The sequence below is a fragment of the Apteryx rowi genome, unplaced genomic scaffold, assembly GCF_003343035.1.
Source record: "Apteryx rowi isolate R43461 unplaced genomic scaffold, aptRow1 scaffold_296, whole genome shotgun sequence".
Taxonomy (NCBI): Eukaryota; Metazoa; Chordata; class Aves; order Apterygiformes; family Apterygidae; genus Apteryx; species Apteryx rowi.
In genome coordinates, this window is record NW_020449374.1 from 353,222 (window position 1) to 375,745 (window position 22,524).

Genomic DNA, 22,524 nt, shown 5'->3' on the forward strand with positions numbered 1-22,524 from the left:
GCCTGCACTTTCCCTCTCTGTAGACACTATGATAATGATATGGAAAATAGCCAACTTGCTGGATTAACATTTCTATCTCATCTTTAGGGATTTATATGTAGTAAATCACACTAAATGAATCTCACTTAGATGGAAAATGCATTATAATGAAGCTCCGCTTGAAAAAAAGATGTCAAGAGCTCATGCTAATTGCTTGTCATAATATTTCTAGCTGCATTAGAGTTGATTTTTATAATTAACACTTTTCCGAATTATAAAGAATTTTATATTAATGTTAGATCGTGGGCTGTATCAAATACATTAACAGGTATCTGCCCTGTTTATTGAAACAAGATCACTTACAGTTCTGAGCAGTTCATGCTATGTTGTATAAACAAAGAATGGGCTGGAAAGATATTTTATAAATGATTTAGGGCTCAGCTTCATTGGTTCAAGTCAATATTCCCAGAACAAATCAAATGCAAACATTCTTGATTTTACAGTAAATATTTCTGGTGGAAAATAAATCACAAATGGAGGCATTCTTCAGAATCCCTAAGTCTCCGTTTCTGTGCAGAATAACCTGTATTATTATATATCAAGTGATATTTGTCACTGAGCAAGGAGCTCAGTTTTCGTGTAGAACCTAATAAGTTCTCAGCTGCTTCAGCAACATCAGCACACTCATACTCTCCACGTCTGTTGATTGACATATAAAAAAGAAAACCTTAGAGAAATATTGATTTAAATAGGTGATACAAAAAATTGCTGCAGCATAGTTCCAGCTGGAGTTTCAGTGGCTGCTGATACACTGAAGCGTTATAGATTTTCCAGGTAAGGCAGCTATAGAGGCTAACGCCAAAAGAGCCTTCTAAGTATTTTATGTAGAGTATATATAGATCAGGCAACTCAGAGGCCTCCTTTAATTCACTGAGTCATTTGACATTTTTTCAAAGTTTGTTTCAGGCCAAAAGAATAAGCAGAATTTGTATATGCAAATACAAAAGGCATCTAAATAATCATTTGTACATTTAAATACCTACAAGGCCCATCTAAACATGGGAAGTATGAAGCAGCAGATGGCAGATAAAAGTATCTGCTTTTCTCCTTTTCAATATTTGGCTATAAAATCCCTTAATCAAGCAAAATTTATCAAAGAGGACTGCAGACTGTTTTGTTTCTGCAGAGAGCAGTTTCATTTAGGACATTAGTCATGGTAAAGAAGAAAGTCTTGTGGTTTTAAGCTTATCCTCATCTCATTAGAAGTTAAATACAATCCATCATATGAGGCTTTCTGCAAAACTGAGCTGAGTACTAATTTCCATACATTCTTCTAGGCAGGAATTGTTTTTTTATTACAGTGCTAAAGATAAAAGAATGATATTAGTGATACAATATATTACACGTAGTAGCATCTCTGAGACAAACATCATCTTTCATCACATGTGTGACAGGTCCTGATTTGTGCCTGGGGCCCAAAGACATCCCACAATGAATAAGAATTGCAGGGCACAATGACATATTTTGATTCCATTTAGCTTATTCAACTCCAAACTTCTTTGGATACACATACTACACTCACATTTGTAGTGCTTTATATTTTTCATTCCTTTTCAGTAACGAGAATGAGATAATAGTACAAAATATGAAATATAGTATGAAAAATGTCTTCAAGCACGGATACTGTTGTACCTTCAAAGATGACCCACAGTTCTTAAAAAAAGCCGCTTACCTTCAACTAAGTTAAGACATAATGAAAGTTGTGTAAGGTTTAGTGGGCAATCAGCAGACACCTGTAATAGTCCCTGTTTTATCAAGGGAAGAATGCTTGGCTTTTGAATTGTTATAACTGTATTTTCATCAAATTGTCTTTCCTCCACAGACATTTGACAGTTTTCTATCACATAGAAAGCCTTCAATAATAATATTGGAATTCTTCAGGATTTGTAAAGTGATAGCAGATTACAGTAAGGTAGTAAATAGGTATTACCTATTGTTTCACATTAAAAAATCTCTTAATGAATTTTCCAATAAAGTAGAAATGGAACTCTGTGTGTGTATATATATATATAAATATATATATATATATATATACACATATACATACATATATATACATTTATATATACAGAAAGAAAGTGAAGATCCACTCTCCCAGTTCTGGAAGCCTATTGAATTGCTGTCAACAAATAAAACAGTTAATAACAGATACATTCTTTTCTCCTATTCCTTCTTCAAGATTAGCAGGACTTTGTATCTGTCTCCATTTGTCATCAAAAAAGCAAAGACAAAATGAGTTCCAACAGGAATAAAAGTTTTATAACAGTGAGGTTGATGCTTCTCTCTAATTAAGGGAAATGATTTTTCTTCTTTTATTCTTCGTCTTTAGAAAGGACTAAACTGGGAAAAAGTAAATTGAAAACTTGGCCTAGAAAGTAATGAAGTGGGGTAGAGAGTTATATAGAGATATTTTTATTTTTGCTTTCACATTTCAATTTCTACTATTCACATCTGACCTGAAACACGTAATTCTTTATGGGTTTTATAAATGGCTGGTGGTCTCGATGCTGCTTTTAGACCCAGTGCTGAATTGTAAATCATCAGTCTTCCTTTTGCTGATCTTTGTGAAAAGATCAGAGACTTACCTAGCTTGAAAAAATACCTGACTTACACTCATTCCTCAAAATGATTCAGCCAGTTTAGGCATCTGCCAGTATGTCCAGGGAATTTTTGGAAGCCAGTGCTGCCTCCAATTTTTTTTTTTTTTTARTACTGCATAGTAAAGTTGGCCATTACAGGTATTAAAATTATTTGGCTTTATTATTTATGTGTCTTCCTTTGCTCACAGGATTTTCTGTGATAATAGAAACTGACTTCTTAAGATTGCTGCACATACACATGAAGATACCAGTCTTAGCTGGCAAAGGGAGAGGTGGTTGAAACATGCTCAGATACAGATATACATTACTTTGCCACAAAACCAGAATGCTCATTAGCAATACTTAGAGCATAAGGTCTGGAAACTTCTAAATATTTAAACATTGATAATCAAATGATCCATGCGAGGTAGGTACGTAAACACTATTAACTCCTGGTCTGCTAGCAGATTAACTAACATATGCACCAAAAGGTCTCAAAGGAAACATAAAGAAATCTAATAAAACTGAATGAGAGTAGTTATACAACATTTTTACTTATTGACTGAGCCAATTCCTGCTGAAGTCAATGGGCATTTATCTAATTCTTCAAAATGTGCTTTGGGTCATGATTTTCTGAAACCTAATCTGACCCTTTTGCTCAGATAAGAAAGTATTTTTTTCTTTTCTGAAAAAGCCCTTAAAGATAAACATGTAAAACTATATCTACTGTGTCCTTTCTTAATTAAATCTACTTCTTACAAAGCAGCCTTCTCAATCTCCTTTTCATCTCACTGATATTTCTGTGAAATATGCATGATAATATCAACTTCTTTACTTCACAAAACCACACTGCAGAATGTGAGTGTGCAGAGTGTGCAGATTTCTCTTCTTTTAGAAAACAAGCATTCCCCAGAGTGAACTGCTTTATTGCTTTCACCAAACTCATCCTTACATAATTGATTACATAGTCTTTCTACTTTTATGCTGCTTTCTCTTTTTTTCTAGAGTGACATTATTGTCCATTCGGCAACTGCTTTCATCTGCAAAAAACTCTAAAAGTAAAATCTTTACAAAAAGGAGTACAGGGAAAGATGACCTAAAATCAGATCCCCTTCACCTCTTGGGACTCTGTTTCTTTTCAAACCTTTTAAATTCCATTTGCAAGTTCCCTTTAGAGAATCTTTGGGCCTCATTTGAGATCTCCAGCCCACAAATTTTCAATTTATTTTTCCAGTACTTACACAACTGTTAAACTACCTTATCAGTCACCACTGTTTCTCTATAGTGCTTATGAAACAGCGTTATGTCACATTTTCAGCACAGGGCTGTTGATGCAGCTGGGAACTGAAGACATCTGCACCCTGCTGAAGACAGAGAGGCACAAAAATAGCATCTAATGATTCAACTGAAATCAGATAGCTGTAGTTCACAAAAAAAAAGGCTTTGTATGTTAACATACCTTGTAGGTATGACCTATATTACCTGGTCACCTGCTGAAGATATAGTTAAAAAGTTTTAATGGTGCTTAAGTGACCACATAATTCATACCTCATTGTAACTTCTTAATCTTAGCACCTTGATAGGAAGGCAAGTGGAATTGCGTAACTGATTAAAAATTTGTATCTTTGGGGACAGTACTAACAAGTTTCTCAATTCTCTGCTCGTCACCCTTATATCAAGCTAAATATTACTCCTATGTTACTGTTTGTGCAGGAGGCAAATCCTTCTCACAGCAATATGCAATGAAAACAAAAATTAATTTAAGTTTAGTCACAACAGTGCACAGCAAAATAGTTTGTTATGAGGTTATAAATCCAATACTAAGGAGAAAGACTTTATAAAATTGCCTGTACCTACAGCTTTCCCCTAGTGGCTGTATATATGCGGAAAAGTTAAGATGGCTCTTTAGTTACATCCTGGTTTATAACAAACAAGTGCTCAGACTGGACAGTTTATACAGGTCTGAAAGAAGCCAGGGAACATGCATTTGAGCTTAGACATAAGGTGTCTAAGAACACAGGATTAATGGGATGCTAGATGACTGAAGCCTCATACAATCTGAGGGAAATAACAGATGATAACTAGAGGGACTATGGCTTCCACTTACAGCGGTCGGAGAATAGGCAGCAGTGTACAGGCACGTGTACACTGGTACCGGGCCTGACATGCCAGAAGGCTCTTCTGTTTGATATTTCAGCAGAAGCTCTTGCTGGAACAGCACACAGGCTCCCGCAAGAGGCAGCAGCAACTGCAGAAAACAATGCTCCAGTAAACCTAGATCTAACAGCATACATGGGCAATAATTAATATCAGCAATAGTGGGTGCTAAATTTATCAGCACTGCAGAAACAGAGAAGGGTGGTGACAGAGTGGGAATGTAGAAAAGAGGGAGTCCCAGTATGTGGAGATATCCATGAGTGAGAAGATAAGAAATGAGTGACCCAGAAACACCCACTGAAATGTTATAACAAACAACAGTTAAGGGTCAGAGGAAAGAAAGGTTCTTTTGGACAAACATCTAATAGTAAGCAAGATTCAAGCAGCACAGTGAAGCCCTGAACTAACTGAGCCATGGAATATTAAAAGATGAAGAGGGAGATCTTGGGGCAACTAATGGTAATTATTGAAATTATTGAAAGGCAATTTAGCAACTGAGGACAAACTGGGAGTGTGACTGATAACACTATGCCATAAATTATGGGATCTAGCATAGAGATCATTTTAGCTGACACACGATTATCTGAAGAGATAATAGATATTGAAATTATGGAGCAATGAGAGAGAGAACTGTATGTGAGACCTACATCAGAAGCTGAGGCGCATACACATACATAAATGGAAGATTGCATCAGGGGAACTGAGAATTTTACAGGAATGGGGTGGGAGAGAACTAACACCGACATGCACGATGGAGAGAATGGAAAGATCTCATCAAGCCCGAGGCAATAAGGAACAATCAATTGATTAGTGAAGGGGTCCCAGCTTGAGAGAGCAGAACGTTCCTGAACTGTGAAAGATGGGAAAAGTTTAGACAGATTTTGACCTGGAATGAGGGATCCTAACCTTTCTCACAAAAAAAGGATGTCCCAGGATGAAAGAAACATACAAATCGAAAAATTTAGAAGAATAATATGAAACAGTGTCTGATTTTGGGACAGACATGAAAAGCAGGATTCATAATGGTATCCTGCAATTGGCAGAGCAAATGTTTGTTGGTGCAGCAGCCACTGAAATGTTACCGGATTATTGTAGTTACTAGCGAGGGGTATATCACACCTGATAAGCCATGCAGACTGAGACAGTGATCAGTCTGCACTCAAGTTTCATTAAAAATAAAAAGCCTTCACTTGGGAGACTTTATCAAGTTGGCCTTAGCAAAGCTGTCACATAAGAGAGCAAGGAAACTTGTTTTAAAATAAAGAATTTAAAATAAAAATGTAGGCTATTCCTTTTGAAACAATGGGAGGTGTGAGATTTAGAGGCTAAGGAAAATATAACAAAAAAATGCCAATAGCCATCTGAGATGGCCAAGAACTAAAAAACATCATGAATGTAGAAGGTAACTCTATCAAGCACTACAGTGTGAGTACTGAGCAATCCAGGAAACAAACCTCCCAGAAAGTCTTCTGGAGAAACAACACAGACAAATAAATACTCTGGTTATAATTAGCAAAGGAACTACCTCTGAAATAAGGGTGTGAAACAAGATTGTATTAGGTGGAATAGAACCGATGATACCATTGGCACAAAACAGAAAGGAAAATAGTGGTCTGGCTCATGATTTCAAGGCCCTTTTAGAAGGATTTGTTGAGGTTGGCCCTTTTCTGTAAAGACATTGGCTATCATGGTGTGAATTATTCCAGACAGATGTGGAAGGGCATCCAGAAATTTTGTGAACTGTGCCCCATCTTCACAGTGGTTCCTCATTTTGCCATCATTTGCAGTGGTTCATGACTGCTTAATAGCTACAATTGTCTTGATAAGGTAGCTCTGAAYGTAATCATCTCAGTAGCAAGTGCGTTAGTGTCAGCCCAAACAAGAGAAGTRGAGCTAAGTTAGAGATTTCCCAAGTCATTCTGCTACAGAAGATACTTAGAGACCATGAAATAATGTCTCACCTTCTTCAAAAGAAATAATCAAGTGAAGAAATTGGAATTTTTCCCCTTTTGCATTGTGGAAATGCAATCTCCTCCCTCTATTTGCTCATGGCAAGAGAAGCGAATATGCTTGATATAACAGCATAAAAAACAAATGCATATGAATGGAAACTAATGAAGAAAATTACCTGTGCCATTAGTTTAGGTCCTGATTGAGTGTATATATATATGTAGAGAACCAGTAGAGGTCTAGTTTGCAAAGCTCTAAACTGTAACAGAACAGGACCTTAGCCAGTTTGCATATACCTGAAGAAGACAGGATTTGGCTTAGAGGGTGAAACCACAGCCCCATTAATCCTGCACAATGCAGACAACTTCAAGCCAATGGCCAATTGACCTCTGAAGGTTAAGGAGAAGGCAAAGTTGCATAAACACATCTACAAAAGAAAAGTACTGGGCAAGGTCAAATTAAGGTATCATCTGCATTACAAATATTGCACTTAATGAAGATTAAGTCTTTATTTCTGTTTTCAGAGTATAACAGACTTATTAAAGTAGTTACTCAAAGTATTCCTGAATAACTTTCTGAAATCAAGATATGTCTTTGGATGTGAATTGATATAAATAACATGAAGATCTCAGACTCTCAYGCTCTTGATTAAATTTTCCCTTAAGCCTTGCTTCTCGTTTCTTTCTGACACAGTTTTATGGAATTTGGGAATAGTGTGCTTTTGGTGTCTAATTAACACTAGATGTTGGTTGCTGTTTAGAGAAGAAAAAAAAAAAGAATCCTGTGTAGGCGAGCACTTTGTGTGTGAGAAATGACTCAGATGCAGAAAGAAGTAAACACACTTGTTTATTCATTAGGAAACAAGTGAATTTCTGTCAAGTGGAGGCTTTTGTTTCTTGGATCAGGAGGAATAATGTCAAGAAAAATTAATTAGATGTGGTATTCGCATGTTCAGAATGGCATTTTCCATTTCTTGAATATGTGACAGCATCATGTAGGTGAAGGGAATGTGCATTTGCAAGCACTTTGGATGAGATTCTGCATCAGCGCGACTATGAGGGCAATAAGGGTGGCAGAGTTTCTTGTTGCTTCCCTTCTAGAWATTTACACAAGGTCCAGCCACAAAGTAGACCTACTCTTTATCAGTTGAAATGTGGGATATTTAACAGAAACCCAGCTGCTGAGCAGTTCTAGTGAGAGGACTGACTCATAACAAATATTTTACACAAAGCTCAGCGGAAAAGATGATATGACAAATAGATTAAATATGAAAAAAGAAATCAGGCAGAGGCTGTGAGGTTAAATGAAAGGAAAAGTGTAAACTGGAATATTCTATGTCTGGAAGGACACATGGAAAACCAGATGTTCTAAAGTCAAATAATTGGAGGGAGGGGAAGACTGCATCTTTCAGAAAAAGCAAGTCAGAAACATGAGCATGAAACTGGCAAAATGAACGTGCATAAGCATGTGCCAGCATAAGCGATTGTTTACAAAGAAGAAAAAGGCTTTATTTTTATCTTTGAATCAAAACATTTATGAATCTTAACTGTAAATACTTAAATGTTAATTCATATTCCTATAAGCATTCTGAGCCTTGGAAAGTCTCTCTTAAAAACAGATAGCTAAGATGATGATTCTTTCTCACTTACTAAGCAAAGTAATTTTTTTCTCCTCGAGGAATGCCACTAAAATCAAATATTGGAACAGTGAGATACTACTCAGAATGAGTTAGAGAGGCAATATCTAATAATAAATAAAAATATATGCAGTTAGGCTAATAAACTATGCACCAGTTTAAAACAAAAGACTCTGTAAATACAAAAGGAATTTATTTTACCCAGACTATTAAAATTCCCCAAATTTACTTTCCCTTCAGGATATTAATTCATTTACAGAGTGTATGGAGTGATAGTCAATTTAGATTTTGCCATTGACTTTACTGAATCTAGGATTTCACCATACAAGTGCGTGGGTTGCATGTGAACACACTTGTGTTACAGAATTTCAGAAGCACTAGAAAATGTTCTTTTGAACCTTGAAGTGCCATCTGCTTCCTAGCTATTTTCTCAAGACTCATTCTGTCTCTCATTTCTGAATAACAGCCTCAAAACAGCCAAATAAAGAAAATCAATCTTTCCCTTGATCAAATAATAATAAAAAAACCCTTTTTCCTGAATTTCCCTGAAATACAGAATTCTTTGCAATGCCTGCCTATGGAAGTGATACAAGCATAAGAAGTGACATAGACATGTTACAAGTTTAGCACAGGTTGATTTGACTTATCACATGCATCCAACCGCAGCAGCCTGTACATTACCCTAACTCCACTTGTATTTATTTTAACATTCCAAATTGCTTGAAATAGTGTTTTTTGGTGCTACTTTTCAGCGTATGTAAGATTAACACAGAAGCTAGAGTCAAAATGCTTAGTTTGCTTCCTTCATTGTTTGTGCATCGACATCCTCAGGGACACCACTACAGCAAAGCCAGTAATAACTTCCCTTTAGCTGTGATCTTTGTAATATTTGTCATGAAACTGACTGTAGGTTGTTTTTCACAAAACAGTGTTTTCCTCAATGGGTGAGAGTGGATTAAGTGTCACAGAGCCACTCTTACCTTTACAGACAGCAAACCTAGAAGAATGTTTTCAGAGGCAATGTTACAGCAGGAGTGTACTCTAAGTAGAGAAAAACAAATCAGTGGAATGTGGTTTCTCACAAGTGCATAGGAAAATAGACAGAAGGGATATTTCATTATTAGAAGTTATTCCTTTAAATCATTTGACAATCAGGCATGTTATAGAGATCGGAAAGTCTTGAGCAGAACATTTAAGTAGCTGAGCATCTTTGCTGAAATAAAGCTTTCAGGAGCTGTAATTACATTTTTCCTATCACACTGAGATACTGATATCAAATGTGCATGAACACCAATTGCTCAGAGCCAGAGGGTGAAATCTCTGTCTTACCTCCAACAGCGGGAGTTTGAATTGCACTTCACATAGATTTTAGTTCACTAGAGGATGTTTAATATCACCTACATCTAAGTGCAGTTCACACTTCTCCCCATAGTTCTGGTCCCCAAATTTCTTTTCTGCTTGCATGCCTGGTTTTTTTTTCCCATTGAAACCATGTTGTGCTGGAGAATAATATATCCATCTATCACCTCTTATTGACCTTAAGATGCTGCCACTTGGTAAGAAACTGATAAGAAACATGACCCAGAAATTTTAAAATTATGTTTAAAATATTTTGTTGTATCCAACATTCAAAATTAATATCAATTGGGATAGGTATAGTAATATCTTCAAGTTGACTTTTAGTATTTCAGTTTACCATACTGAACCCAATGTCGTAATATTTTGGGAAAAAAACATCAAAATCCCACACCCTGACATTAAGCAGGATGCCAACAAGGGTGCCTACAAATATTCCTTCTTGCTGGCTTCCTGAGCTTCTACAGACTTGGTGTCAAAGTGGCTCAGTGAGACAGGATGGATCAAGAATTGGGTATATGATTGGCCATTGTTAAGGTTTGTCTGACTAACCTTCTCCATGACATTGATAGAAAAGCATGTGTTAGTGGAATAAATTTATCTCACACCCTTCCATTTACTTTATCTAATCTCATCATCTGAAAAATCTAAACAGAGTCAGCTTTTAGCATGAGTTTGTACAATGTATAACATGAGAGAACTGATCTTAGCTACTTTTTACACTTTTCTGCAGAACAAAACCAGAAAGTATAATGTTAATACATTGTGAAACATAAATGCTCCATTTGCTTATACTGCAAACTGAATGTGAAAAAATATCACTTTGCCTTCATCTTTAAATAAAATGATGTAAAACAGAATAATTTATTCACAATTTCCAAATTTCAGGATTTTCCATATTTGGATCTGGTTCCAATCAGTTTATTTTCAACCCTTTTCAGCTAAGCAGCTATTTTCATAGCTGTGCTTCCCATGCTACAAATACAAAAGTACTTAAAATAGAAAAAGTTGTTGCCTGGAGCTGCAAAAAGCTGTGCACAGGAAGAAGACACTTTCAGTACAGCATAATGTCTTACTGAGTCACAAAATTTAAACCTTAGTCAGCCATAGGAAGGTATGACAGCATCAGCTATCACTTACACAAAGAAACATGATGACAAAGCATAGAAGCATGCTCATCTGTTCATTAATAATTCTCTCAAGTGTGTCACTCTTAAGGCAGAGCACAGACCTCTTGTTTCCAGTACGGATATCTAAAAGGGTAGGCATGTCCCTACTTTCAGTTTCCTTTCAGGCTTACCTTTAGTTTGGAGAGATTTTGAAAAAAAATCATTTGTCTCTTCCTACAGCCACAGATTTGATTTCCACAACCTGAATTGTGACAAGTGGGAATCATCACTGGCAAACTCGAAGCTGATGGCAACAGCTGCAAGAGCATCTGTCTGGCTTAGATGCCCACCATGAAAAGCCTGCTGCTGGACCAAGGGAAGTTCTCAGAACCATAATGTCCACTGCTCCATCTGGCAGCATCTCTATGTTGCCTCCAATCTGCACTTTAATGAGATGACCTTGCCTTTAGAATTTACATACTAAGTTGTTTCATTGCATCTTTTCCCAGGAAAGCAACAATAACACTCAGAAAAGAAAAACTACAAAGCACTAAATTCCTCTCCAATGATGGCCCCAACAAAAGAATGCCAGTAAGATTTGTACTGTTCTGGACATTCTCAGAACACATACTTTCAGCAGCAGAAGTTGCCTAGAATCTTTTCAATGAAAAGATCAATAATGCCTTTATTACTCAGACTCTAACTCTTCACAGTATTGCCTTCAAGGATGGCACAGGGCTGGGGTGTCTGATCCAGCCCATGGGATTAGAAAATATATACAACAGCAATAATATATTCCACTTCCTCAAATTTATGTGAGATATCTAGTTTTAATTATAAGCTCTAATATACATACAGACATCTTGCATGACCTTCAGGAAGTAAGTGTACTTCAATTCTATACATCAAATAAAAAGACTTTTTTTTCATCCTGTGCACTGAGTTGCAGGCTATTCAGTGACCGGATCTTCAAATACACACAGATAAAACATCTCCAGTAGAAACCAGAGTTTCTACTAACTGCTATAAACCAGTCAGTGTTATCTATGGTTGAAACTAAAAGCAGGTCCTTCTAGGAAACACATGTATTATCATGCCTTCTCACTGAAGGCTGTCAGGTAAAATTAGACCATGCTTATTAATCACCTAGCTACCTACATGTGTCTGAAGATGCAGAAGCTGTACTGCACAATTCCAGGGTGCACTAAGCTCCCATTTCACTGTGAAAGCATCTTATAAAAAAAAAAAAAAACAGTAATTACAGTGATGATAGTTATGAAGTTTAATTAAAAAGTAAGAAGTCTAAAACTGGAGAAGCTCCAGTACACTGGCCTGGCTGAGATCATGTGCCAAAAAACAGAAATGATTTGAGAAGAGCTGTAATACACTCAGATTCCATTTATTCCTGGGCCAAAGAATTAGTGTTCTTTTAAAAAGCTTTTAAAAGCAATACAATATGCTACACAGACATAAAGTCATTTGTCCTTGGTTGCTTAGTGATCCTCAAATGGAGACATAAAGAAATTCAATGGGCCTTTATTCTGTCTAATTCAAAAGGTTACATATTACTGTCAAGCCCCATCATTAAATATATTTAACAATTCAGTCCGTTAGAAGGAAACAATCCCTTTATACTATTCTCTATGAAAAAGACTCATTAGAATGTGGCTATGTTGTCAATATTGCTTTCAAAACCTCTTGTAATGGCAACAGAAATTAGTAAACACCACTGGGGTACATGTATCATCTTTAAGAGTGAGTTACATCTCAATAATTTAACCCATCCTTTTTTTCCTTCCCCTTTCCTCTACAGCATGTTTTTTTCCTTCACTTTTCACATCTTGGGGCTATTGGGAAATCTGTTCTCTGTATTACAGGTGAGAAAAATTGAATGCCACCTAAACAACTGAAGCACAAAGAAAAAGTACAGAAAAGGACAAGGGTGCAAGCCTTTTTACAGATGCCCCATGACAACCTAATACTCCAAAAGGGCAAGGAGAAGAAAAGAGGGAACTGTTCTTGCCACACTGTCCTAGCACTCTGGTAACCTGAGGCCAGAGTACTCCTCAAATAGGCGCAATACTCCTTTGCCACCAATGTAGTAGGGACAGTTGCTTAACATTTACCCTAAGGTAAAAGACTGCACACAACCAGTTGTTGTGGAGTAACTGCCATCCTGCTAATGCATACCCTATTCTATCACAAAGTAACTTGTTCATTTGCCCAAAAATCTTAGTAGTATAATCTAGCTCTATGGAGAGGTAAATTAATTCCCAATATATTGAAACAATTCTTCYATTCTGACTGTCCTCCAAGAAATCCTGGACCACGGAGAGATGGCTTGGCCTCTGATTGCTTCCACCCACGATGTAGTACAGCAGTAGCTGTAATTCCATCTCCTTCCATTTTCTCCATCTCCAGCAGGAACTTTTCCATCACTCCAGGCTCCTTCTCATTCCCTTGATGAGTTCCAGAGGAGCACCATACTCTGTTAAGCACCTTACACTCTCACAGCTTATCGCAGGCAGTAAGGAAGCTTTGCCCCTCCTAGATTCATAAAGTCTGTAGATGGAGTATGGTGAAGTAAAAACATGAGTTGACCAATATTTAAGATTAAAGGTCATGATATGCAGATCTCTACATTCTGTATTTCCTCTATTACTTGTCCTCCACATAGTGAACCAATAGTAGTTCAACTGACATTTAACAATACTTAATTATACTAAATATCATGGTGTATCATACAGTAATTCTAACAACTAATGTTATTAGAGTAATTCCAGTCCAAATTTATATGGGCTTTTTTACACATAAAGCAGTTGTCTTTGAAACAATACAGCATCTGTATGCTTTATTTCACTTTTTTTCACACAAAGTTTCTGACTTAGTCCTGAGCTTCAACAGGGCTCTGCACTATAATTATCATATATGCATCTCGCTCTAATGTCAATTCATAGACATCATCCCTTATTATTTCTTTCAATAATACAATTTTCTCACTGTTGTCAAAGTCTAGCTCAATTTGTTTTCAGATCACAATATGCCTTTACTTATGTGGCACAGTCTTACACACAATCTTTAAATTTATGTAAGTTGGAAGTAAACAACACAATAAGAGCATAAATATTACCTAAAACAGAGAAAACTAAGATCCCAAGTGGTAACTTGTGTGGTAAGTAAATGGTAAGCCAGCTTCACCCTGCAATATAACTGCTTACATTGACCTACACTACAAGTGGCACAACTATAGCTTATATGGGAAAGTTATCCTGAAGAAGAATCCTCTGGTTACTAGCACATATAATTTAGAGAAAAGGCTTATGAAAAATAGCTGTGATCTGACAATATTCAGAAAACATTACCATCACTGACAAATTTTATTCACAAGAACTGTCATTATTCTCTCAGATACTTGAGAAAACCAATGGAAAGCACAAGTACTCCAAGATATTGATTGGGCATCTGTAAAGCGCCTCAGACTCCTTCTGTTTTGTGATTTTTAATTACATTGGAAATCTTAGTCCCTATGCTTTTAGACAAGATCCAAAAGACAGAGAACACACAAGTCTCAACATTTCTTTTCCACAATTGCATATAAGAACAACTTAGGGCAAGACCAAAATGATCAAAACAATCACAGATGTCCCAAAGAAAAATGCAGAGACTTGGAAAGTGTCCTCTACCCCCAGCCCATTTTTTAAATCAACAGAGATGCATGTATAACCAAGAAAATTACATTTGGAAAATATCTAGAGACACATACTGTTATCAGATCTTGCTAAAATTAAGACCAGGTATTATTCTTTCAAATAAACAGGCCTGATTTAAACTTCTTCAACTCAATGGATTTCATTACAATATCTGCTGATTTACACTGGTGTAAATGAGGGGAGAACTAAGGTAGCATAATTTCAATAATGTTTATATTTAGGCTTAATTTCCTTCAAACCATACAAAGCATCCTCTCAAAGTTTTCAAAATGATGTCAGTGTAAGTCTATGGTGTATGATGTTACAAGGTTGGAATGAAAYGATGTCAGTACAAATCTATGAAAGCAACATTGTAAGCAATGACCCAAAGCTATATTAATGTGTTTAAAAAACCGCAAAAACAACAATCCAAATGCAATAAACAACTCTGAATAAAATTAAGATGATATTACAGACCAGAAATGATTTATCTGACATAGCAATCATCAGTCTTGACTATAGATACTGAGCCAAACCCAGTCAAGTGCAATTTGTAGTAGATTAGCCGAATTCAAATACAGCAAAGTTCAAGTGATTGCAGCTTGCATGGAAATGTTTAGGTCAAATTTAGTGGGAACATAAGTAACACTGGAAATTACATACTGGGTGCAACTCAAACTGGAGAAGAGTGCAAATGGAGAATTTTAACTTGCATGTTATGTGGACAAAATTTACTCCTGATATAAGGTGGAAGCAGGAAATACACACCTACTTATTCTACTAGTTTCTAAAAACAGTCTTCCAAACACAAATTAGAAGTGATGTAATTGCATTGATAAGCACATGTTAACACGTGGCGACATGGCTGCCATATCTATCACTATTAGCTGCTTTTCTTATTCTGCCTTTCTCCTTTCTGGGACCAGATTTGCATGAGTAGTCACATTAATTCAAAATTCCAATGTATTTGAACTTTAAATGGGTTTACTCTGGATTTACAGCAGTGTAGCAGAATGAAGGATCTGCATTTCAACTTACAAAAGGTTATATAATAAATTACATAATTTTACATAATGAAGCTGTCAATTCTGTGTCACACACAACTACTTTGTCACAGTCATTACATCCGTTTTTGGACCACCCTACCAGCACCCCGTATGTAACCTACACTACTATTCCATCAATGCTGAACATACAATGATCTCGACTGTTAGAGATGTTAGCTAATGTTCTGAGCTGTAAATATTTGAATCACCTGATTTTTCTGGGCATTTCTGCTAAAACTAATTGTCCAGCCCAAAGTGAAATTCAGCTGAAATTGTAGTCTCATTTGGCTTGATGTGAAATGCTGACTTTCTAAATGGTTTTGACATAAGACAATACATTTTAAATGGATATAAAACTGGCAAGATTTACTCTTCTTAATTTGGGTGACAAAAGAGAAAATAATGAAGGTTTTGTTCTCTTCATGTCTGCTTTGACAGCATGTGTGATACTAACTTTCTGCCTAATCCTCACTTTTCCATGGAAGGATCCAGGAAAAAATCATGGTAATACTATCACTTTTGTTCTGCAGAATTCCAAGTTTATCTTTGGAATGAGTTTTGGGACAGTTTACTGTACTATATTTTTGTGGAACTCGTGAGTGGCTGACAAGGTGCCAAGCCCTGAAATCCATTACCAAAAGCAGATACCAAAAAAAGCCACTTCCTTGGTGTGAAAGTTATGATAAAGAATTGATGGGGTCAAAGGGAGAAGCAACCTAACTTAAGCAGCATACAGATTTCTCACGCAGTGCTCTTACTCTTTGGGATATTTAATAACTTTAAGACTCTGATAACTCTCTCAACACAAGAATGAATTACCTGAATTTAGTATTAGTAACCTAGTTTGGTTTTGATAGCTGCCAGCTGTAACCTGATGGGACTTAAGTTTAGTCACATGGAAATCCCCTGCTGTAGATATTCTAGTATGTTGGATCTCTTCGCGCTCATCAGCTTTATATCTTTCTGCAAATACCAGAAGAAAGATCTTTTTTAGGCTCTGGCGAAGATCTTGGAATGGGAAAATGTATTAGTTGCCAAAAAAGGTACTGATTACTCTAACAGAGTGTCCTGGAATCTCTACCCTTTTCCTTTTAATATCAAAACTTGATTCTGATTTAGAACTGAGCCTTCTGACAGAAGATGTTTCCTCAGTAATAACTTGTGTATAGGTTGACTATACATGACTCTATTGACTTAGAGTACAAGTCAAGTTTCAGTTACTTGGAAGCACAAATAAATCAATTTAAGTTTTATATCATTTACTCCTACATTACAGGTGTCAGAGTGGGTACACACAGAACATACAGACAGAAATAGTACTTCTATTGCATGTACACTTTTTCACCATAATTTCCATGGGAGAAACTATAGAAAACTACTTTTTTAAATTTAATTCTTTGTTTTGGTAGGAAGAGAGCTACCTGTAGACAAACACAGTATGCCACTACTTCTCTACATACTCCATCTTTAGCTTTCGCTTCCTTCAGAAAACTATCTTTTGCTTACTGTTGGCGTAATAGATTTTCCTCTGACAATTCTCCGATAGAGAATTTCATGAATGTTTACCAGAAGATCTTGCACAGTGATGACATTTATTTGTATGACTGGTTGTGGTATTTGTGAGGTGATCATTATCCAGAAGTGCCTCAGTAAAGCCTGAAAAGGCTATGGAAACATTCTTGGCTGAAATGCCTTCTCCAATATTCTCTCTCGTTCACTGTTGCTACAGCTGAACTGTGGGATACAAAGCACTTCCTATATTCCAGGTCTGTGTGGTGTGCCCTGACCACATCTCAATCCATGACAAGATAAGACTTTTTTTTTAAAACTTATCTCACCTCTTGCTTTCTGGTTTCCACAGGAAAGAAGTCACAATGGCTCTAGCTGCATGCTCAATCTGGACAGTCAAGAAACCATATGTGTTCAAAATTACATCTATTTCAGAATCTAACCATGATCAGAGATGACTAGAATGAACCAGCTGTTGCAGTTCTTAAAATGTTAGTTCACTCTATAGATCTAAATCCCTAAAGCCTTGCTGCATCTTACTGTGCTCTATTAGTCCATCCACAAGAATGAAGTAGTATAAAGATATATATATAATCTAAGCATGAAGCATGATAATTCCCAGCTTCTTGGAACTGCATATGGAAATCCTACAGATGTAACTTATTATTAAACAATGAAAATGAAGTACTTCTTTCAAATGAGATAGTAAAAGCAAAAATCTTCAAGCCCAGATTCCTGCAAAGAAATTGCAACTGCATGACTAGGTAGATACAGATACTAAGATCATATGCAGTGTGGAATTTCAATAAGATGTACATAAATACCAGTGAATTCAGGTCTTTCCAGCCATACATGCACCAATATTGGTGATGCATTTCTTATGAAAAACAAGCAAACAGACAAAAAAAACAGATCCAGCATCAAGGATGCTGTTTGTGAGAAGTCATTTTCCTTATTGGTACTGGGCAGATTGATTTCTACTGAATTCTTGTGCACTGATCTTTGTCTTCACAATGTCTCTCATCATATACTATTTTGTAACTGCTTCTCTTCACTATAGTGTATATGTTCTGTGTTTGCATAAATTTGACTAGATTAGAAAGTAGCATATAGACATAATTATTCCCAAATCAGTGCCAAAACCCACAAGATGAAATCAACATTCACTTCTTATATTCACAGTATTTCTAAAGGGCACACTTCTCCCTTTTAATTCTCCCTGGTTGTCTCACTAAAATAAACACCCAAATAATTATATCCCAAAATACAGATACCAGAAATGGTAAGAAGAGTGTATTGAATTCAGTTGCTTGTAAATTCTATAATTTGCTGCAGGTTGCAGCAAAGCTTCTGTGAAGTAACTGTGATTAAATATTTCTTAATGTCACTGTCCTTGAATAGTGTAAAATATTTTTAAAAGGTATACTGAAGTGAAGGAGAAAAAAAAAAATTCAAAACATGAAATTTCACAACTTTCTTTTCAAGGCAGAGATTTGGCAGGGTGAGACAATGCCAAGAGGAGGGGGACACATTCAGCTCAGTGTCTCTTTGGGTCCAGTTCCAAAGTCCAGTCCACCTGATTAGCCTGTGTGTGGCAGTAGAAGGTTAGCTAGCCTGAATTTGCTTGAAGCCATGGGCATTTTGCAGAGCAGTTAAAGCAGTAATTACGCCTTTAGAGTGGGTGGAGAGCTGATTCTCAGAAGGAGTAGGCTTGGGATGTTGGGGGAATGGCTAAAAGTCAATGGTAAACATTAGAGAAGGATTAGTAAATCTTGACCACCAAGAAAAGGCAGAGGGAATAGTTCTGGATTTGCACTAACTTACCTTCTCATCCTATATCCTATATAGTTGACAACCGGACCTGGAGACTTTGCTACTCGCAAAGTATAGCACAGATTGAAAACATATAGCCACCGACTGGACAGAGAAATTGTACCTGGAAGCATGTGTAAGTGTGTGCGTACGTTAAGAGAAGTTGCAGTCTGACATTCAATTCCACTACAGTGACTCCCCTATACTTTGATCTGAGCTACAGTCGTTGTTCAATAAATCAAGTGATCAGCTGATTCTACAGCTCTTTAATGTATTTTGAACTGATATCATAAAAATTTTAGTTAGGCTATGGTTTCACTGAAAGAAAACTGTGGCGCATGGGTGTATACACCCCCCCATCCAATACACACATAAATAATAAATAGACAAAGTTCACAGAAATTAAACATAGTTTATAAAACAGACAAAAGTTCCTAAATGCAAAAATACGTGTTTGGATGGTGGGTCAACTGGTTCCTAATATATTTTCATAACACTTTTTTCAGTTCTGTATTACTACTAAAGCCAAAGAATTGTGCTCAGTTGTAAAACAAAACTTTTTTTAGGCTGGGGAATCTATAAAGCTAATTTCAGCTTTCATTCTAAAAAGACTTCTTTTTTCTTTAAAAACAATTCTTCTTATTAGGATAACCTTGAAAATGGAAACCAGTTGTTAGAATAAGATTCTGTTAGTTTTAACTTCTTTTATGGTCAAGCGTAACCCCAAGCAGTAGCCCTAGATAGATACAGAGTCACAGAGATCTTCCCCTCAGATTAGCACTGACAATGCTAAGCATTGAGAACTTCCTCCCACATTATTTTCTGCCCAAGACATATCCTGAGCAGGTACTGTGAATTTGTAACAGTTAACATGAATGACTCCCTCTCTTGAAGATGACAGTATGAAGAAAATTAAGGACACCTATTTTTTCATTACGTCAGCCCTGATTACCTGTATAGTCTTATTTTTCTATCTGATTCTTGGCTTCTGTATTGGCAAAACAGGGATATTATGTAACAATTCCTGAACTATTAAATGTCAATAGATTAATATTCCCTAGAATCTGCAAAAATTTACTTGATGGCTCTAAGCCAAATACAGCCAGACTCTTGGCTTCACAAGAGAGTGCATTGACCAAGAATGGTTAAAAATGTTTTATATAGGTGTAGATACATTGCCAGACCTGGATCAAACCCTAGCTCTCCACATTTCCTGCAGCAAAGATTTCATACCACAAACACCATACTACACTGTAAAAAGCTCTGACCATGAAGACATCTCATCTGGCTAACTCTCAGGCCAGGTTTTTGGACCAAATTGAAACCACGGAAGAGGAAAGACAGAGGAGTTAAAGAACAATAGCCAGTATATTAAGGACATTTTGCAAATAAAATGATTTTCACTAGCTGAAACAAGGGATCTGGATACATAGCACATTTAACACAAGGTATTTCTCCTACTATTCTACACATATTTAGACAGCGTGCTCCTCATTTATTGGCAGATTGCTTTTCCTTACTAGTTTTATTGTATGGATGGGATTTGCTAAAACACTAAGAGCTGGCTTAACTCTACCTAAAGATTTTTGCCATTGATTGCAAGGGAAACCTATGTGCTTGTTAAAGACTAAGTATTTAAATTACAGTACCTAATCAAAAATTTTAAGAAGTTTTCCATTACCTTTTCTTCATCGGAAAACGCATTTGAAAATGAGGCCAGTGAGACAGAAAACCCTAAGCAAGTTAACAGCATTATACCTGAATCCAGGAAATACTGAAACAGAAATCTTTAAACTAGACCAGGTTTTCAATGACTCATTCAGAATAAGGGTTTATGCTCAGAGTTATCTTATGTAGGGCTTCATTTTCTACAGCATCTTTTGCAAACACTGTATTTGCTTTAAACAAAAACCTACAAAAAACAGATTAAAGAGAAGGAGGGAGACTTGAGAACAATGTACACTTTCAGCATGCAAACACCATGATATCATTCTTTGGCTTGCTAATATATATACTTTGGGAGAGATGGGGGGGGCGGTGAGCAGAACCAGGGTTCTTTGTACCCTCCCCCTTGCCCCTCAGTAAATCACAGGGAAGCAGTTAAGTAACATGAACCAAGGAGCAAGAAATTAGCACAAACAGCATAGTCATTTCTGAAAAATTGGTCTAACTAAAATGCCAGACCGTCATTTTACCTGATTTATTTGACTCTGGTTAAAAATTTTTACACAGAATTCTGAAAGCCACTGTAGTTTTAGACCTTAGAAACAACAGTGTATTGAAACTTAAAATGCATACATTTTGCAGAGAAGGCTTTGCAGGCCAGCCAGGATTTTCCCTATCTTCTTCGTAACAGATCTGTGTTTTATGTGTATACACAGAAAAGGAATAAATCATAGTATTGGCTATGGCCTGACATTATAGGGTTATTTGTTTTTACTTCTCGTTGTAAATTGGCTTGGAGTATACTTTTAGATATTAATTTTACTTCCCACTTGCTGATCTCATTGGCCTTCTACATTTTTTTGTGTGTTTCAACAGGGAACAGACTGGAAATGCACTTGATAGAACATAGAAAATTGACACCATTCTAATCATGCCAAAAGAGAGAAACTGACCTTATTTACAGGTCAAAATTACAACATGTTGGCATTTAATAGGCTGCTGTACTGCCAGAAATACTTAAGCAGCCCAAAGTTAACAAACATGTTGCACTTTTTTAATTTTTGCTGTTTCCCCATACACAGCAAAATTAAACAGGACAATTAAAGATGGTCTAATAAAAGTTTGTTTAAAAAAAATTGCTGATATGATAGGAGTTTAGCAACAAGATTAGTGAATATCTGTTTTTGTTTACAGAATTAAAATTTTACCTGACAGAAAAGGAATGATTTCAAAAAGCTGAAGAAATCTGTCTGAAACTTTTATAGTAACAAACAAACAAAAAAAAAGATGCTTATGTTCACTTTATGTTTACAGTTGACTAATTAAAATGTGCCAGAGTTGTACATCACCTCCCCTACTTCCTTGATAAACCCCAGCTAGCTTTCAGAGTATCAGATCAGGAATACAGGTAATCCGGATGGATTTATGCTGGCTTCTACTTTTGTTTGCATGTAAGTATCCCTTATAGAATCACTTATTTCATGTTTTTAATAGTGAATATAACTGACCTATTTTAAAGTTATAAAACTTTTAATGGTATTATTCCTTTCTTGTAAGCCCACCTCAACTGCCTGCTGGTCCCAGATCATAATACTATAGGATGTCAGCATCATCCATCTTAATTAGTTGGAAAGCATACACTATAATGCAGAAAAATAATAAAAAAATTTTTTTGAAGGAGTTTATTGTGGACTTTACCTGACTTACTCTGCATCTGGCTTTTGGGTGTCCAGGGAATCAAATGATTCCTTTTAGTTCTCCATGCAGTCTTACTAAGGGTCAGCTTCCTCCAAACACCCTTCCCCATGACTCTCTCACTAAGATTCTCATTCCTGTGATTTAAAACAAGATTTAAATATACCTGCACAAAAAAAAGAAAAGAAAAGAAAAGAAAAGAAACACAGAAAGACTAGGAAAACATGAATAATTTTGTAGGATTGTCCAAAAAGGTAATACAGTCAGAAGCATTATAAATCA

General features: G+C 36.2%; 1 protein-coding gene across 1 annotated transcript in view; it reads right to left on the reverse strand.

Moving 5' to 3' along the window:
* The window catches only part of GAS2 (growth arrest specific 2), a 99,063-nt gene that overhangs the window by 12,895 nt on the left and 63,644 nt on the right, over nt 1-22,524 (reverse strand). The gene's annotated exons all lie outside the window — the stretch shown is intronic.